The 17,174-nt window shown below is 38.2% G+C and overlaps 2 pseudogenes; both read right to left on the reverse strand.

The window, feature by feature from the left end:
• Positions 1-339: 339 nt before the first annotated feature.
• Positions 340-1,140, reverse strand: LOC149241127 (uncharacterized; annotated as a pseudogene).
• A 149-nt stretch (positions 1,141-1,289) lies between these two features.
• Positions 1,290-12,629, reverse strand: LOC149241128 (acyl-coenzyme A oxidase 4, peroxisomal pseudogene; annotated as a pseudogene).
• Between the last annotated feature and the right edge of the window lie 4,545 nt (positions 12,630-17,174).

Raw genomic sequence — 17,174 nt, forward strand, 5'->3', positions numbered from 1 at the left:
TGTATCTTTTTATTAAATCCCTGTCAAAAACTGTACAGTGAAGTTTTCCTTCACACCTCCACCAGAACTCAGAATCCCTGACACATAATTTTTTATACAATAAATAGACTCAGGAATGGGAAAACAGATCGATTAAGAATAGGGGTTGTTTCACCTAAAATCATAAGAATAGGAAAAGTCTGCTCTAAAAAGGAGCAGCGTTACATTTTGTTGGTTGATGACCAGTTAAAAGGCAGCATCTAGAACATAGACACTTTGATTTTGCAACTGCAGTAAAAAATAGACAGTCGGTTTCCTATCTTTCTGCTGTGGTAAGTATTTTGCGTTTTAATTTAGGCTTTATGGTTTCTGGCTCTTCACCTTCTGCTCCTCAACATTGATCATCCGTTGCACCTTCATTGCATGGTGGTTCAGATATTTCTCATCCATCTCCATTCTCCGTTCAAACAGATTACAATATTTTTCATGACGTTTCATCCGCCCCTCCTCAGCCATCTTAAGGTTTGAAATGATCATCTTATTGTTCTCAGACAAGGTTGCCTTAATGCCAGCTGTTTTTGATGATGATTTTCGCTTTTTCCTTGGATATTGTTTATCTCTATTAGTAGAGGTATCACCAGGGCTCTGAAGTGGTGTCTCAGGCATTGTATTTTCATGCATTATCACGTTCTTTGCAGGTGTAAGGCAATCTTCAAATGTTTCCATGATCTGATGCGGATGTATCAATAATCATATCTCCAACATCATTTCCTTTCTGGCCAAAATGTTTATTCATTGCATCATATAGTTCCTTGGTATAATTAGTTGGTAGTCTCTTGTCCATCTGTTCTTTTGGTGTCATGTTCCAGTAGCTGACATGACCTGGTGGAATATTTCTTTCATAATGTCTAATCTTCTTATAGTCAGGTAGAATATGTTTCCATCTGTCATTTGAATAAAAACCAATTTTCAATAAAGTTAGCTTTTAAACTAAATTTCGCACTTTTTCTTTTTTGAGCAAAGCCTTGATCATTTGGGAAAAGCATCCAGCAATATGTGTTTTCCTATTTCCACGTCCTGCAAAAGTTTTAGAAAGAGTTTGATTCCCATTAGCATCAAGGCACCTGTTGATTACTTTCTGCAGTAATTCGTCTTCCTCATTTGTTGTCAGTAGCTAAGGTTTTTACATCTCTCTAGAAGCCACTTATTAACAATTGTGTCATTTTCAACAGATATTTGCAATCCTGGAAACGCAAGATGCCCAATTTCCTTGCGAAGATTTGGTGGTGTTGTATGGTATCGTAAAGCAGCTACCCAGGAAAATGAAAGTTTGCCATCCCACTGCTGTCAGATACCTCCTTAATTCTATCTTGGTTGATTTGGAAAGATTTTAATGACACACCAAACTACTTTCTTTCCTGTAAATACCTGTGACACATACCATAGACACCTATTGCGATACCAATGGGCTGCCAAGAAACTATCACACGTGATACAACAAGCACCCTGTTTGTATCTTGAAAAGAATTGATATCTCACAATCTATCTTCATCAGCAACAAAAACACCTGTCAAAATAATGTCCCCATTCTGAACACACCTCAGCCCAATTTTATTCTTCATTTTCGCTACCCTCAGCCCAGGAGCACCCTTTCTCACAATAAACCCGTTGATTTGATTTGCGGTTGTATTCCTGGCAAAAACTATAAGTATGTCTGCAAAGGCACTGTTTCCGATCCATCGTTTTTGGCCATCTAACTTCCAACCACCTTCCACCTTGGTTGCTGTTGTGTTCAAAGAGCTTGCATCACTGCCATAGTTGGATTCAATCAAAGCCCAACATGCTATAATATCAAGTCGAGCTGAAGCTGGTAGGTATTTTTTTTTCTTTTGATCCTCACTTCCACACATTGAAATTGTAACCATCATAAATGTAGAACAGCTAGCATCTACCCTTGCAAGTTCAGTCATTGCAAGAGCACTCCCAAGAATAGATAGACCAGGGCAGCCATATCCCTTAATGGTGCCTCCAGCCACTTTAATGTTCGCGAGCTTTGGCACAATCTCAAATAGAAATTCTGCTCGTTCCTAGTACTTTACAATTACAGGGGCAATTTCTGTTTCTGCAACTTCCCTTACTTTCATACGAAGTGCCTTGGTCCACGAACATCATCACTTGCAAAACTTCGCGTAATAACCCACGCCACAGGGAGAGCATGGTAGTTTGAATCAAAGACGAGAAGAGTGTACAAAGGATACTTGAGCTTGTTAATTTCAAATGTTGTGTCAGCTGCTATGAGACTATTGTTACCAAAGCAAATCATTTGCTGCAATTTCCATTCTGTTTGAATACCCAGAATGAAGGAACCTGTATCAGAAGAATCCTGATAGAAAAACACATTCTTTGGATGTCTTTCAACTTCAGATTCGAACACTGGATAGATCATCCGGGTCCAATTCATATGTGGACTGCTTCTGAACTGAAGAATGTATGATAGCGCTGTCGAAAAGATGATTTGAACTGAAAAATCACAAAACAGTGATGAATGCAGGGTGAAAGGCTCAACGCGCCGCGCGCTTGTAAATTTCCACTGGCAATTTTAGCTCAGTGCGCCGCGCGCTACTTGTATGCGTCGCGCGCACTGTCAACACACTTTCGGCCTCTCCAACACTGAAATTCACTCTTCAACCTCCAAATTCGGCTTTCTCCTTTGGATTTTTGTGAATGTTTGGCATGAAGATAGGTTGTCAAAAATAATGGATTTGCTTTACAATTTAATATAGCTTTTCTCTTTTGCAGCTCGACATTTGGCATGAATTTAATGTTGTTTTTTTTATTTGATTTTCTTGGCTTGGGCAATGATACTTTGGCTAATTTTTTGCAGGGTAATTGGCACAAGATTTCGACTAGACTTTAGCAAAACCCACTGGTTGAAAATTTTCACACTGAATTCTGTTCTCGATGGCTTTCGACTCTTGAACTGAAAAAAGAATTTTCTTTTTTGCGTTTTGCAAGAATGTCAGCATGTCTTTGGAAAGGTGACATAGAGCCTGCATTTGAAATCTTCAAGACGGAAAATTACATGGTTATTACAAACAACTAATTTGCCAATTTCTTCTCCAAAACAAGGTTTTGGAGAAGAATCATCCTTGAGCATTACTGATGATGAAACTCTTGAAATAATAAACTTATTGAACCTTCCTCTGGCCTGCAAGCATTATTTCACACTTCTGGAGACAAAATCCTGGACTCAAGGGACTCAAGAATTAAAATGACTCTTTTTAACCAAAATGGCATTTGATGACTACAAATGATGAGAAATGAACTGTGGTGAATTTGACTCTGACAGAGGACTGACAAGACTGAGTCTAACACCGTCCAACCATTTTCACCTTGTAAAACTGATTGTAAATTAACATTTTTGTGTTCCAGTTCTTGTCGCAGTTGTTCTTAAAATAACTGCGACAGGCCGATTTGCATAGTTCACAAAATTTCAAGTCGTCCTAGGTGTACATCACTTTCTTGCAACGATCTCGTTTTTGCCCCATGTAAATTTCTCAATCGTCGCAACCTTGAGGGGGAAACTTGTGACAAACGAGGTGGAATTTTTGTCCAAAAAATTCCTCGAAACCCCGATTTAAAACATGAAATTGCATCTAATTTTGGCATAAAAACAAAGGTAAGGATAGGGCATTTACTTGGAAGAAGCATGAAAGGAAATGGACCACTAAGCCTCCTGGAATCGATCACCATGTTTCACGAGGTATGCAGTGTTTGAAGTTTTTACCACAGTTAAAAACACAAGTAAATTATTTTTTTACCATATTGTCTCTTTTATAACCTTTTTTTCAAAAATTTAGGGTTTTCTTTAGGGTTTGAAATTAGGATTTTGGCCTATATTTGTGTTTTTGTGAGGGAGATCTTATGCTTGCATTTTCTTGTGTAGTGACAGGTGTTTCAAGCACTAGCGATGATCGATGCATGAATTATATACTTAGTCAATACTGAAAAAATCCTTTCTAAGTCAACTTTAAGCTCTTTTCTGACTCTTGAAACGTGAAAAGATTGCCAAGCCCTTATCTTTTCGATCTCGTTAATGGTTATGAAACGTCATGTCCCTAGTGGAGTTGCAAACTTGTGATGCAGGTAAGCTCCCTTTGCGGACAGAGACAACCCCTCTAGCCCTAGAGTGGGTCTAGTCATAGCAAGACAAAGACAATAGCTAATTCCTTAAATAATTATCATTGAAGAGGCCTACCTTATACCGGTGTTTGATGAAGTCTTCATCACATCACTTCTACTATCAATTTCTTCTCCTTTATGAATGATTCACCTGAACAAGCATATGAAAATGACACAACACATAATAGAGCATGACAACGAACTATCTACTTATAGAGTCAAGGAACCATAAGCTATCAACGTACATTTTATACATGATATAGGAAATAACCATTGACTGTATTAATATAAACAACAGTAAAGCTTACAACAATGCCTTGACATCACAATCTTCCTTGAAGGGTCCGATCAGTATGTCTCCATAAGCATTCACTCTCAAAGGTCTCCCAGAAAGACTGATGACTCTCTCTCACCCAAAAGCACAAGTATGAAACTAAGGCAATCACAACAAGGCTTCCTTCTTACAAAACCATCTCACGCTATCAATCCATAACATGAAAGGCTATTCTCACACCTCACAAGCTATTGCTAGGCTATCAACAATCCAAACTATAAGCTATCAATCCAACAAACCAAGAACTAGCTAACTAAGAAGTAGCAATCCAAAAAACTAGCTAGTCATAGTCATGGAGGATGCTTTTATAAGAGGAGGAGCCTCCATAAATGAGGGGAGAGGAAGCTTATCTTCAAGGGAGGTCACCCAAAAGGTGGAACCACCATCTCAAATGAAGAGAGGCGAACTTATTTAACCCAACAACTAGCTCCAGAACCACCTAGAAGTATTTTGTTTGAACTAATTCTCCATATTTGGGTCGTCATAGGTCAAACACTAAGACTTAGAGACGATGTCATGAGGCATTAGTGCATTCTAGGCTATCGTCATAGGCAGGATACTGATGACCTGTGACGATCTTGAAACATGGGTAAAAAGGGGTCAACTTCAGGAGTGATGAGTTTAGGAAATCTTCTTGAGTAATATGAAAGATTTGGACACATATTTTGGTATATGAGAAAGAGCAGATTTCATTCAGGGACCGACTCTACCTAGGATCACGGGATGCGGGGTCGATGACAAAATATTTTGTAATGCACCCTAAGCTCATTGACTTTCTATTGTGCCTCCCTGACCTCTATACCTAATCTCTGCAAATTGGAGTCCTCCTGAAAGTGCCAATTTTCGAACCTTTTCTAATGCGGTTGCATCTTCTAGAATGTGCAACTCGGGAACTGAGTTACACGCTTATGTAATGGCTGCTTCTAGGCTCTGGCTTCGTGCTTTGAGTTCTTCTTTTTCTTTGAGAGACTGAACCTTCTCGGAAAAGATCATCTCATTGTTTGTTTTCACTTCATTTATAACTGATAATGCTTTGTTCTATAATCTGAAGCTCATCTGAGACCCCCTAATATAGTGCATGGACAGTCTAGAGTGGTAGTGTGGCTAAATTCATACCCACTCCTTTGAGCTTCCCAACTTAGGTGTTGTCCTCCACTAACTCTGCGCGTAACGTTCCTTCTGGCAAGGAAATGACTCTGAGATCTAGAGTGCATTCTGGTTCCATGGTGCTCACACTCACTTGCTACAGGCTCACGTGAACCCCGCTTGCTTGCTGCAAGCTCAATTGAACCCCACTCGCTTGTCCGACACTTGCCTGAATTCTTCTTGTCTCAATCTGCAGCTCGTGCGGATCATTTTGGACACTCCCTAGTGTCTTCATGTATTGTTTCTCGAACTGTTGCCACAGTTCCGTTTTTGTATCGCAGACCTTATCCATGATCTCATCCAAGTCCACCTCTGTGAGTACCATTGGATCCACATGTGACAGTTTATTTGATTTTTGTTTTTTCCTAGGTCGTGAGGTTGTCTCCTTGGTTCACTTCTTCAATTTCAAGGGAGTTCTTTTCTCCTCCCATCCATCTCTGCCCTGCTCACACAGTTCCTATTCCTCAGTATGTTGGGAAGTTGATGCTTCGACTTCCATTGTGTCCTATTTTCTGGTGCTCTCTTTCTCAGCACACTCTTTCTTAGTGCGCTCTTTTAGTAGCTACCTTAGTAGCAACTCCTTTCTTCCTCTACTTGTCCAATTCCTACACCACTGCCTATGCTTCTTCTTTTCATTTCTGCGCAATAGGGATTTCTCTACCCTAACCGATACCTACACCAACATCCATGGGTTTTTGCCACTCTGCTGGCCAACTCCCCACACTCTCCTACACATCTGTTTATGAAACTATGTATGGCAACTTGTGCCAGATCTTCTTAGGGTCTCACCTTGCCCAATAGAGACATTATGAAAGTCGGCCTTAAACTCCGCGAATGCCCTTAACTACTCGAACAAGGTGGCAGAAAATATTGGTCACTGACTTATCAATTTGCGGAGGTCCACTTCAACCAATATCCAAAATACCATTCATTCCATGATCCACTCTAGATCCCTCGCTGCCCACAGTGAAGCAAACTTCGCTACCTCTGGTAAGTCTTCTTCCTATGGAGGAAATTGACTATCCTCCAATAGTCACCATGCTACTAATACGATCGGCAACATGAGCCAGGCATAGTGAAATACCTTGCTCTCCTCCTATGCTTCGCGACAACTTGCTAAAAAATCCTTGCATGGGTATTATTCCCAGTTGTATTGAACCCTTCGTGCACTGCGCAACCAACGAAATGACTAGCAATGGAACCTCATCCACACGACATTTCCTCATGATCTTCTCAAAAACTGAGCAACAAACTGCACCACTTGGTCTTGAATGGAGTGGATAGAATATCTGTGCAACTTCTTGATTAGCCCAAATTCAGTTTTTATTTTATCTGTGAGTTCCTTCTCTTTACTCTTGCCCCCAAATTCCTTGGTGAGGTTCGCCCCTTTATAGGGTAACTTCACTATTCGATGGATCAACATATCCGTTATGGGGATGGGTTTGCCTAACCACAAACATCCATCATGCACCAGTGTGAGCAATTGGCACACACAAACAGTATTAATAATATATCGGTGGAATTGTGGTTTGCACAACATATTTAGCAGTCTGGCCTGCTCGATGCCTTTTACGCATTTCATTGGCTCCAGCCTTGTGACCCCAGTTTCTTCATAATAAATCTTGGTCATGTATTTATTAGTGGTCAAATGGGGGAACTTCTTGTGGTTAGCGAGATCCCAATATTCCATCTTTAACACCAAGATGTACGCTAAGAGCATGCCTTCAAAAACTACTTCTTCTAGTAACAGGGGCGTAGAAACAATTAATTTTCCAAAATCCAGGTCCTTGGTCACATTAGCTTTCCCTTTCCATGTAGGGATATATGTCAGGAGCCTTGTGATAGGCTCTCCCTCCTTAATATCCAATTCCTAAACTCCATCACGAAGCTCTTCGGCTTCCAAATCCACTGGTTCCTCAAGTTGCTTTGCCTTGTCTTTCTTTTCTTTCTGTCAAACCTTCGAGTTCTTCCTTAGTGACTGCCTCACAGGTATAGGTTTCTTCTGCTTCTCCTTAGTAGCATATTGGTTTAGCCTAGGAAACCTTGAAGCCGTAGGCACATATGGCATGACTTCCTTTGACACTACTTCAGGGACTTCTGCTTCCGAGACAACAACTTCAAAACTTACAGGCTTTTGATTCCACTTTGGTAATTTCGCAAATGCTAGATTAGAAACTAAATCCTCCCAAACTTACTAATTCATATAGTGGGAACAAGAGGGAATATACCAATCTCTCATAAAGCGAAGTGTTCTTCGACAAACCATCATGTTAGATTTATAGGAGATTTTGAATTCAAATTTGATCATTCCCTCCATTTTCTAATCATAATTGCAGCTTTGGCAGTAGATCTCCAAATATTTTTTCCATAAATGTCACCTACTCACTCCTCCTAATGGGATTTTCACTATCCAATCATGAACAGTAACTTCAGCAACTACTTTTGGACCTGGCTGCACAACACCACCCCTTGTGGCATAGCTCACCCATTGCAGCTTCATATGTTGCAGCTTCTTATGTCGTAACTTTTTCATCCATCGCGCAACCTCCTTACTACATTTTCCTCTTTTGTGGGCAGTGTAGTACATATTCCCATGCTCCCTTTCAGCTACCTGGAGTGCTAATATTGTCCTACTACCATATAGTCACTGCACAGGGGCAAGATCCCCTGTATACAACTTAAATCAACTTATATTCACCCTTCAAGGGAACAATTCACCATTCAGCTTCGCGATCTAAACTATGCCAACATCTGTGATTTCCTTGATTACATAGGGTCCCAACCATGCATTTGAAATTTACCCAGAAACTTTGTGAACTTACTATCATAGATTAGAACCAAATCGTTCACCTTAAACATGTGCAGCTTAATATTCCTATCATGTTAGACCTTCTCACATTCATTTTGCACTTGGTGGTGAAATCCTGTAAGAAATTGGTCTTCTTCCAACTCCATCAACTACACGAGTTGTTCCTCCAAGGTCTCATGATCCATCATTTTTGTCAAAGCCATAATGTGCAAGCTTGGAAAAATATATTCCATAGGCATCAACCCCTCGATCCCATAGACCAATCTAAATGGGGTTTGACCTGTCAACTTCTTGCACGTCGTCCTATATGCCCATAGGACTGCTGGAATACATACATCCCATTCATTCCTCTTTGTGATACAAACCTTTGTCAGCACATTCTCCATAATCTTATTGACTGCTTCCACTGTACCATTAGCTTAGTGATGATAGGGATACTCTTTTGATGGTATACCTTGAATTCTTCAAGCATTGCGAAGATTATTTCATTTAGGAAATGCATACCCCTATCACTCATCAATATATTAGGGCACCCAAACTAGGTTAATACATATTCAAACAGGAACTTCACAGCCATAACAGCAGTACAATCATTCACTGGTTGCGCTTCCACCCATCTAGTCAAGTATTCTGTCATAGTAACAATGTACTGTGCGCCTGTCTTCCTTCCTAGTGGTTTTATTAGACCTACAAAGTCAATTGCCCATTTATCAAATACTTGTAATGAAACCTTAGGGTTTAAGGGCAGTTCATTTCTTTGCGAAGGCTTGCCTATCATTTGACAAGCATCGCATGATTTACAAAATGCCTTAGAGTCCTTATGCATTTTCGGCCACCATAACCATGCACGCAGAATCTTTTGCACGATTGCTCTACCTGCATAATGTCCTCCTGCCACTCCTCCATGTTCCTCGGTGAGGATACTAGCGTGCTCGAGCTCTAGAACATATCTGTGTGGTATTTCATCTATTCCCATTTTATAAAATGTCCCACTATAATAGAGAAATCAGCAATGCGGACCACCAGTTCCTTCTTCTGTTGAGTAGAATATCCTTCAGGAGTTGTTCCAGTAGTCAAAAACAGAATAATGTCTGCAAAGTGATCAACAACAATGCACACAGAAAAAAGGTGCACATCTGACAATCCTTCATCTATATTAGTTGGTTCTTCACTTGTTTCAATCCTGGAAAGATGATCTGGTCCTGCATTCAACCGTCCAGGCTTCACAATCACTTCAAAGTCATACTCTTGAAATAGCAACAACCACTTAAAAATATTCCCCACCCAACATAAGCTTATTGACCAGGTATTTCAACGGAGAGATCTGTATACATTTTGAAATGTGTGCCCAATAATTAATGTCAAAACTTCTGCAGTGAGTAGACCATCTCCAGCCCTTCACATTCTCTAGTGGAATAGTTCTTTTTAGCTTTCGACATTTTCCTAGTTGCAAAGGCTATTAGATGATCAATATTGCCTTCACCAGGCTGGGTCAATACCACACCCAATGTAATACATGAGGCATATACATGCACATGGAACTCTTTTTTCCAATTCAGAAACACTAACATGGGTACAGTCACCATCTTGTCTTTTAATACATCGAGACTCTGTTGACACTGCTCATCCCAACAAAAATTTGCATCTTTCTTAAACAGTTTCTCCATCAGCACAGTGATCTGGTCATAAGATTTGATAAACTTCTTATAGTATCTTGTGTGGCCCAACATTGCGCGTAGCTACTTAACATTCTTAGGGGCTTCTAAATTCATGATTACTACTATCTTTGTAGGATCCACCATCAATCCCTACTTACATATGACATGGACGAGAAAAATCCAAAAATGCACACAAAATATACATTTCTTTAGGTTCAACGCGATCTGGTATCTGCAATGTGTATCCAGCATGAGGGGCAGACTTGCAACATGGTGCTTTACCAACCCAAACATAGTCCAATGATCAAAATATACCTCAATGAATTTATGAATAAACTCCTTGAACATTGTGATTACTACCCGGGAGAAGATTGTAGGCATGTTATTCAATCTAACCCCACTCCATCACAAAGATAGTCTTACTACGATCCTTCAGTGTGATCTTAATCTGATGGTATCCTAAGAACCCGTCAGTGAATGAATAAGCCTTTTGTCCTCCAACATTCTATAATACTTCATTTGTAAATAGTGTGGAGAACGGATCATGCACACAAGCATAATTCAGCTTTCTCAGATCTATGCATATCCTAATTTCACCCTGCTGTTTCTTTTCTTGGACCACCATTGGGCTTACCCAATCGGTTTCTTGGTCTAGTTCAATAATTCTAGCCTCTAGCATATTATCAAGCTCTTTGTGCACCTTTTATTTATACTTTAGATTGAACTGACAAGGTCTCTGCTTGACGGACTTCACATCAGGTTTCAAGGTAATTTTCATAACGCCCAAATCTCCCACAATACCCTTCAGATCTGAAAGCTTTGTTGGGAATAAATCTTAGTATTTGTGCAGTCGTTTGGCCACCTTATTGACTGTATCTTCATCCCAATAGTCTCCTATCTTCGCTAACTTTGGCTCTACATCAGATCCAATATTTACCTGTCGAGTTTTTAGCAGTTCTGTTACATTAGGGTTCTCTATCTGAGGTCCCTCAACTTCACATTATCCCTATGATTCTAGGATGTTAATATTTCATGGATATTATTCTTCCTCCTTAGCAGTAACATTATAACATTCTAGTGCATGGTGCAGTTGTGTACTCCTACCTGGTTGACTCCATTCTATCGGTTCCTTAGGCATCCTAAAGATAACATATTTTTATCTCCAGAAGTGCTTCATCAATGCATTCAAACCCATCCTCGAAGTTGAACGTTAGTAAAAAAGTTTCTCTTAAGACGTCCCATTCATTTGTCCCATGGCAAAGCTTTGTTTCCAAATACTAGTACATTGGGATTGTATCTAAGGTATGACAAAAGATGTGCACCCATTTTGGTTGTGGCTCTGTTCCCCAAGCTCTAGTCCATCATGCCAAATGCTCACGATGATCATCCTTCCCACTGTATTTCTCAATCATCCTATATTATCATATCCAAACCTTAATTTCATCATCCTTCTATATTCCTTCCAACCAGCAAAGTTCTCTTTGTATGTACCCCACCAACGGGCAGGTGTAGCATGCAATGCTAATGTGAGCACTTGGAAGCGATGTTCTTCAGGAACTTCCCTTTCAAATTCATCCAAAAATATACCAACCTCAGTCAAACCATTATAATTTGGAAGATTTCTTACCTCAGTTGAGACACACTGTAGTGATTTGGTCATCATATTGCAATGCAGTGTAGATACTTCATGCAACCGATTTTACCAGTGTTCGAGCTCTTCATCTGAATCTGAGGTGCAAGAGTTGTCTCTATCCGATGTGATCCATCCATCTGTAGTAGGATTGAGCCAATCTTCATCTCACACCGTTTTCTTGTATATCAGATCTAGATCATCATCATCCTCTACATAGTCGCGAACAGGTTTAGTATAGCGTGTTCCTTCTGTAGGGTCCAGTGGCACAAAAAGCCTGAGTGTCTTCCTTTCAAATATCATCTTTCATTTTTTTATATTAATGAGTGCATCCATATCAAAGGCCCAATCAATTCCTAGTAGCACAAGATACAGATTACTATCATCTACTATTTCTATTACTTCGAAAGTAGCCACCACGCTTGCTCCCTCAATGTCTATCATTACACCATATAAGCGTCCCATCAAAAGAGTATTATTTTGATTATCCATGTGAAACTTTATAGGAGACCACTATAGCACAGGCCTTCCCATCCTCTCCCACATCTGCTAAGGCAGGAAATTTGCATCAAACCCCAGATCGAATATTACTTGGTCCATTTCATATTCTCCTATCTGTGCAGTCAGCCTCATTTCATGCCCTGTCCATTTCTTATTCTTACCTAGTTTCCTTACAGTGCGTTGCTCTGAAGGAACCTTAATCTTATCCACACATTTGTCTATTTGTTCTTGGAGCCCCTCTACTGCCTTCTTATCGTGCAAAAACTTCATACAGGTCTTCAGGAAAGTGATTAACAACGAAGGATCCATATCTTGCACTTCATTATTCCCAGCTAACTTCTCTTGACTCTCAGATGTAGAAGCCTCAACAAAATTCTTTTTAGCCTCCATAAAAGTTTCTTTAGCCCGTTTGAGGTCAAACTCGCCTTCCTTTTCAGTAGCCTTGTGCACCCATCCTTTAGTATTTGGTCATTTTCCCTTATCTTCATCGTGGCCATACCACTGCACATGACTATATTAGCAATGTGATATTATTCGTGTGGTTCCACCCTCATCATCTGGATATTCTATGTAGGTTGCTGGGGTTGTGTCTTCTTTTCTTGCATCTTTGCTATAAGGATCAGGAAATATTTGATCACATGGTCGAACTGTCTACAGTATTGACATGATGGATGTGTTGGATTATCACATTCATGTGCGAAATGTCCAGCTTCACCACAGTTATAACAGATCACTTGTCTACGACCTCTGCTAGCCCCTCCTCCTCTTCCTCTTCGTCTTCCACAACCTTGGAATCCTCTGCATGATGCACCTGTGCCCTGATCCTGCGGCCGAGTTTATGCCTGCATTCAGTAGGTCGGGGTCCTATCCATGATGAGTTCATAACTCTGACAATGGCACTCATCATGGTCTACAAACTTGCAGAAATTACAAAAAAACTATTGAGGGGTCCGTACAAACTGCTGGAGCACATGGAAATTGTTCGTCGCGTGCTATCTCATAACCTGACATATAGCACACCATGGTGCTACTCCTGCACTCAGCCCAGTGGTATTTTCAGGCTTCAGGGGGACAGGCCCCCCTCTTACAAAAAGTTCTTTCTAGAAATTGAAAGTAAATTTTATATCTCTGTTAGATATAATAGTTTTTGATATTCGATGTAATCTAAAAATTTCTTTCATGAAAATTACAGCCACATAAACAACTTTATATGTTGATTAAATTGATATAATATGATCAAGTCTAGTTAATTTATCCACTACAACCATGATTGAGTCATGTTGCCTTCTAGTTTTGGGTAGCCACATAATAAATTATAATGAGATAATTTCCCATTTCCATTTCGCAATAGGTAGGTGATTCAATAATCCAACAGGATGTTGATGTTCAACTTTCACTCTTTGGCATTTTTTGTACTTTTCCAAATATTCAACTATGTCTATTTTCATTTCAGGCCAAAATAATTCCTTCCTACGGGCTATAATATTTTTTTGGTATCCCAAATGATCTAAAAAATGATTTTTATGATGCTCATATAGAATTAACCGCTTGAGTCTAGGCGCATTAGGAATTTAGATTCTATTTATAAAGGTTAACAAATTATTTTTATTTAATTCATATTTAGATTTCTCTCATTGACCAACTTTTGTTATCAATTTTTCCTATATCTTATTATAAACCTAACCATCTAGGGTTGTTGTTCTAATTTTCTCCACAAAGTTTATTTTAATGTTACTTATTGATATTCCATAGACCAATTCCACACTTCGGCTCAATGAATAAACCACTTTAGTTTTTTTCCTTTTAATATGATTGATATCAAATACTCACTTACAAAATCCATCCATTTGGCATGTCTAGCATTTAAATTGGGTTGGATGAAAAAAATACTTCGAGCTCATATGGTTAGTAATCAGAGTAAATTTTTGGCCTATAAATTAATGGTGCCACATTTCTAAGCATGGAATACAACAACTAACTGTAAATTATACAAAATTTTCTCATGATCTTTCAACTTTCTAGATTCTTAGGCTATTACATGATTATCTTGTATCAATACCCCACCCAGGCTATCAAGGAAAGCATCCATGCATACTCTATAATCCTTATTAGGGTGAACAATTTTAAGTATTGGTGCTATATTTAAAAGATGTTTTAGTTGGTCAAAGTTTTCTTGGCATTTTTGAGTCCACACAAACTTGACCACTTTTTTTGTAAGGAAGTTATGGGGTAGGCCAATTAAGAAAATCCCCCAATAAATCTACGATAATATCTTGTAATACCCATAAAATATCTGAAATACACTTCAATTTTAGGGACATGCCAATTAAGGATTGCTTTGACTTTTTCTAAGTGTACTACAATTCTTTCTTTGGAGATTACATGTCCCAAATATTAGATCTGATCCTATCATAAATCACATTTATTGAATTTGGCATAAATCGGAGGCTCTCTAAGTGTCTACAACACTATTATTAGGTGTTATTCACGTTATTCTGACATCATATAATAAATTAGAATTTCATCACTAAAAATCAACACAAACTTATTTAGATACTAGCTAAAGACACTGTGCATTAGACACATAAAAGTGGCTGGAGAATTTGTAAGTCCAAACAGAAGCACCTTAGATTTGTAATTTCCATATTGGCTTCTAAGAGATTTTGTATGGATGTACTCATCCTTAATCCTCAATTAATAATAACCAAATTTTAAATCTATTTTGGAAAAGATAGTGGCTCCTCTTACCTGATCAAATAGATCATCTCTTCTAGGTAGTGGATAGTTGCTTTTGATTGCTAGCTTATTTAACTACGTATAATCAATACACATTCTAAAAGAACCATATTTCTTCTTCACAAACAATACTAGTTATCCCCATGGTGAAACAATTGGTCTAATGTATCCTTTATCCAGTAATTCTTGAAGTTTCATTTTCAATTCCATTACCTCTAGTGCACTCATTATATAGGGTGCCTCAGATACCAGTGTGACCCCCAGTATTAGTTCAATAGTGAAATCAATATCTTTTTTCAATGGTAATCCATGGATTTAATCTAGAAAAACATCTTGAACATCCTTTTATTACCTAAAATTATCTAAGGTTCTTGCATCAGTTTCCTGTTAGTGATATTTTACCTGTATAGCAATAATTTATACCCCTTTCTAGCACAACCTTTTAGTTGTAAGGCTAATATTTTCCTCGTAGAAAATAGTTGCATACCCTTAATAATATGTACCTTTCCTTCATCTATGGTACATGTAACAATATTGTCTAAACAATTAACAATTGATCAATTTTTTTCTAAGTAGTCCATTTAGTACATCATAAGATCCTAAAGGTAAAATATTAAGGTTTATTGTTGTTTTTATTCCATTCAAATTAATGGGACAATATTTAACCTAGCTTGTAACCTTCCTCTTAGTATCGATGACTGATTGCACCAGCCAATACTTTTTATATTTTTCTATGTTTAGCTTAGATTTATCCACTATTTGTGGACTAATATAACTTAAAATGGAACTTAGATCTATAAAAATGGACATATCTTGGTTTAAATATTATTTTCTACTTCAACCATGGTGGATTGATGCTCAACTTAATGCTCCTCCACGGCTACATTAATTCTAGGAATGCTTTTGGCCACATCATTCATTGTAGAATCTTCTTGGACATTTTGTATATCTTGAATCAATTTTACATTTTATGGGAAATTTCAAAGGAAATGAGTCTCTCCACAATCCAAACATTTCAATCATTTCCTTTATTTTCCATTTATTCCTTTACCACTCAAATCTATTGACTTAGTCCCTATCTGTGTTTGAGTCTTCTCCTATTGATTAGCGGTCCTATTAAAATTTTGATTTTGGTGACTCTTACCATAACTTTTAAAAGAGGAGAATTTAGACCCTTTGACCCCTTGTATAAATCTGTTATTTTTCTTATCTGTCCAAGATTTTGCATTTTTACTTCTTTACTTGGATTGCTAATAACAACTTCTAGCCTTTTGGATAGTTTCATCCATAGTTTTAGGATTATCATATTCAATTTTTTCCTTAAATGAGAGGGGAAGACAACTAATAAATCACTATACATATCTTTTTCCTCATGAATGTAGGTTACATATTAGAATTGGTGGGTAAATTTTGCAACCAGTTCATCCATGGTCATCTCACCAAGCCTTAATTCATGAAATTCCATTGATTTATCATCATGGTATATCCCTGTTAGGTAATTTTCTTTGAATTTTTGTTTAAATTATTCCCATATTAAAGTCCTTTCCTCTATATTATGTACAATCCTGATCTCCTCCCACCATAAAGCTACGTTACCTTGCAGTTGGTAATTGGCTAGTCTAGCCTTTAAATTACTAGGATACTTATACACTTGAAAGTATTGATTCATGTTGACCATTCATGCCTCTGTTGCTTCTTCTAATCCACCATAAAATGTTTGAGGTATAATGTTCTTAAACTCCCATTACAGTTCTACTTTAGACTTCTTTCCCTAACCAGTTACTAATGGAAGCTATTTAGTTGAAGTATGTTCCTCTACATATTCAGTTACAAAATATTCACTTTCATCCATGTTGTTTGGATTCTTTTGTTTGGAAGACCACTCCCTATCCTAATCCTATGTAATAGGTTCTACTATTTTTAGATTAGACATGTCGGTCAAATTCTTGATGAGATTTTCATGCTTGGAACTAGCTTTCAAAAACTTCTCATTGTGTGCTCTAATACTAGCCAACTCCAATTTCAATCCTTTAATCATATCTAATAATTCTATTGTATGAGGTGGTGTTTCTCTTCCTAACTATACCTAGTTTTTTTCTTCTTTGACAAGAGATTTTGCATATTGTTATGCTATCATTGTTCCCTCTTCTCCTCCTTACTGTGTAAGAAAAAAAATTATTTGTTAAACAAAAGTTGTGA

Source organism: Pinus tabuliformis, chromosome 8 (genome assembly GCF_031772625.1).
Source record: "Pinus tabuliformis cultivar Carrire ecotype Pingquan chromosome 8, CPIR1, whole genome shotgun sequence".
NCBI lineage: Eukaryota > Viridiplantae > Streptophyta > Pinopsida > Pinales > Pinaceae > Pinus > Pinus tabuliformis.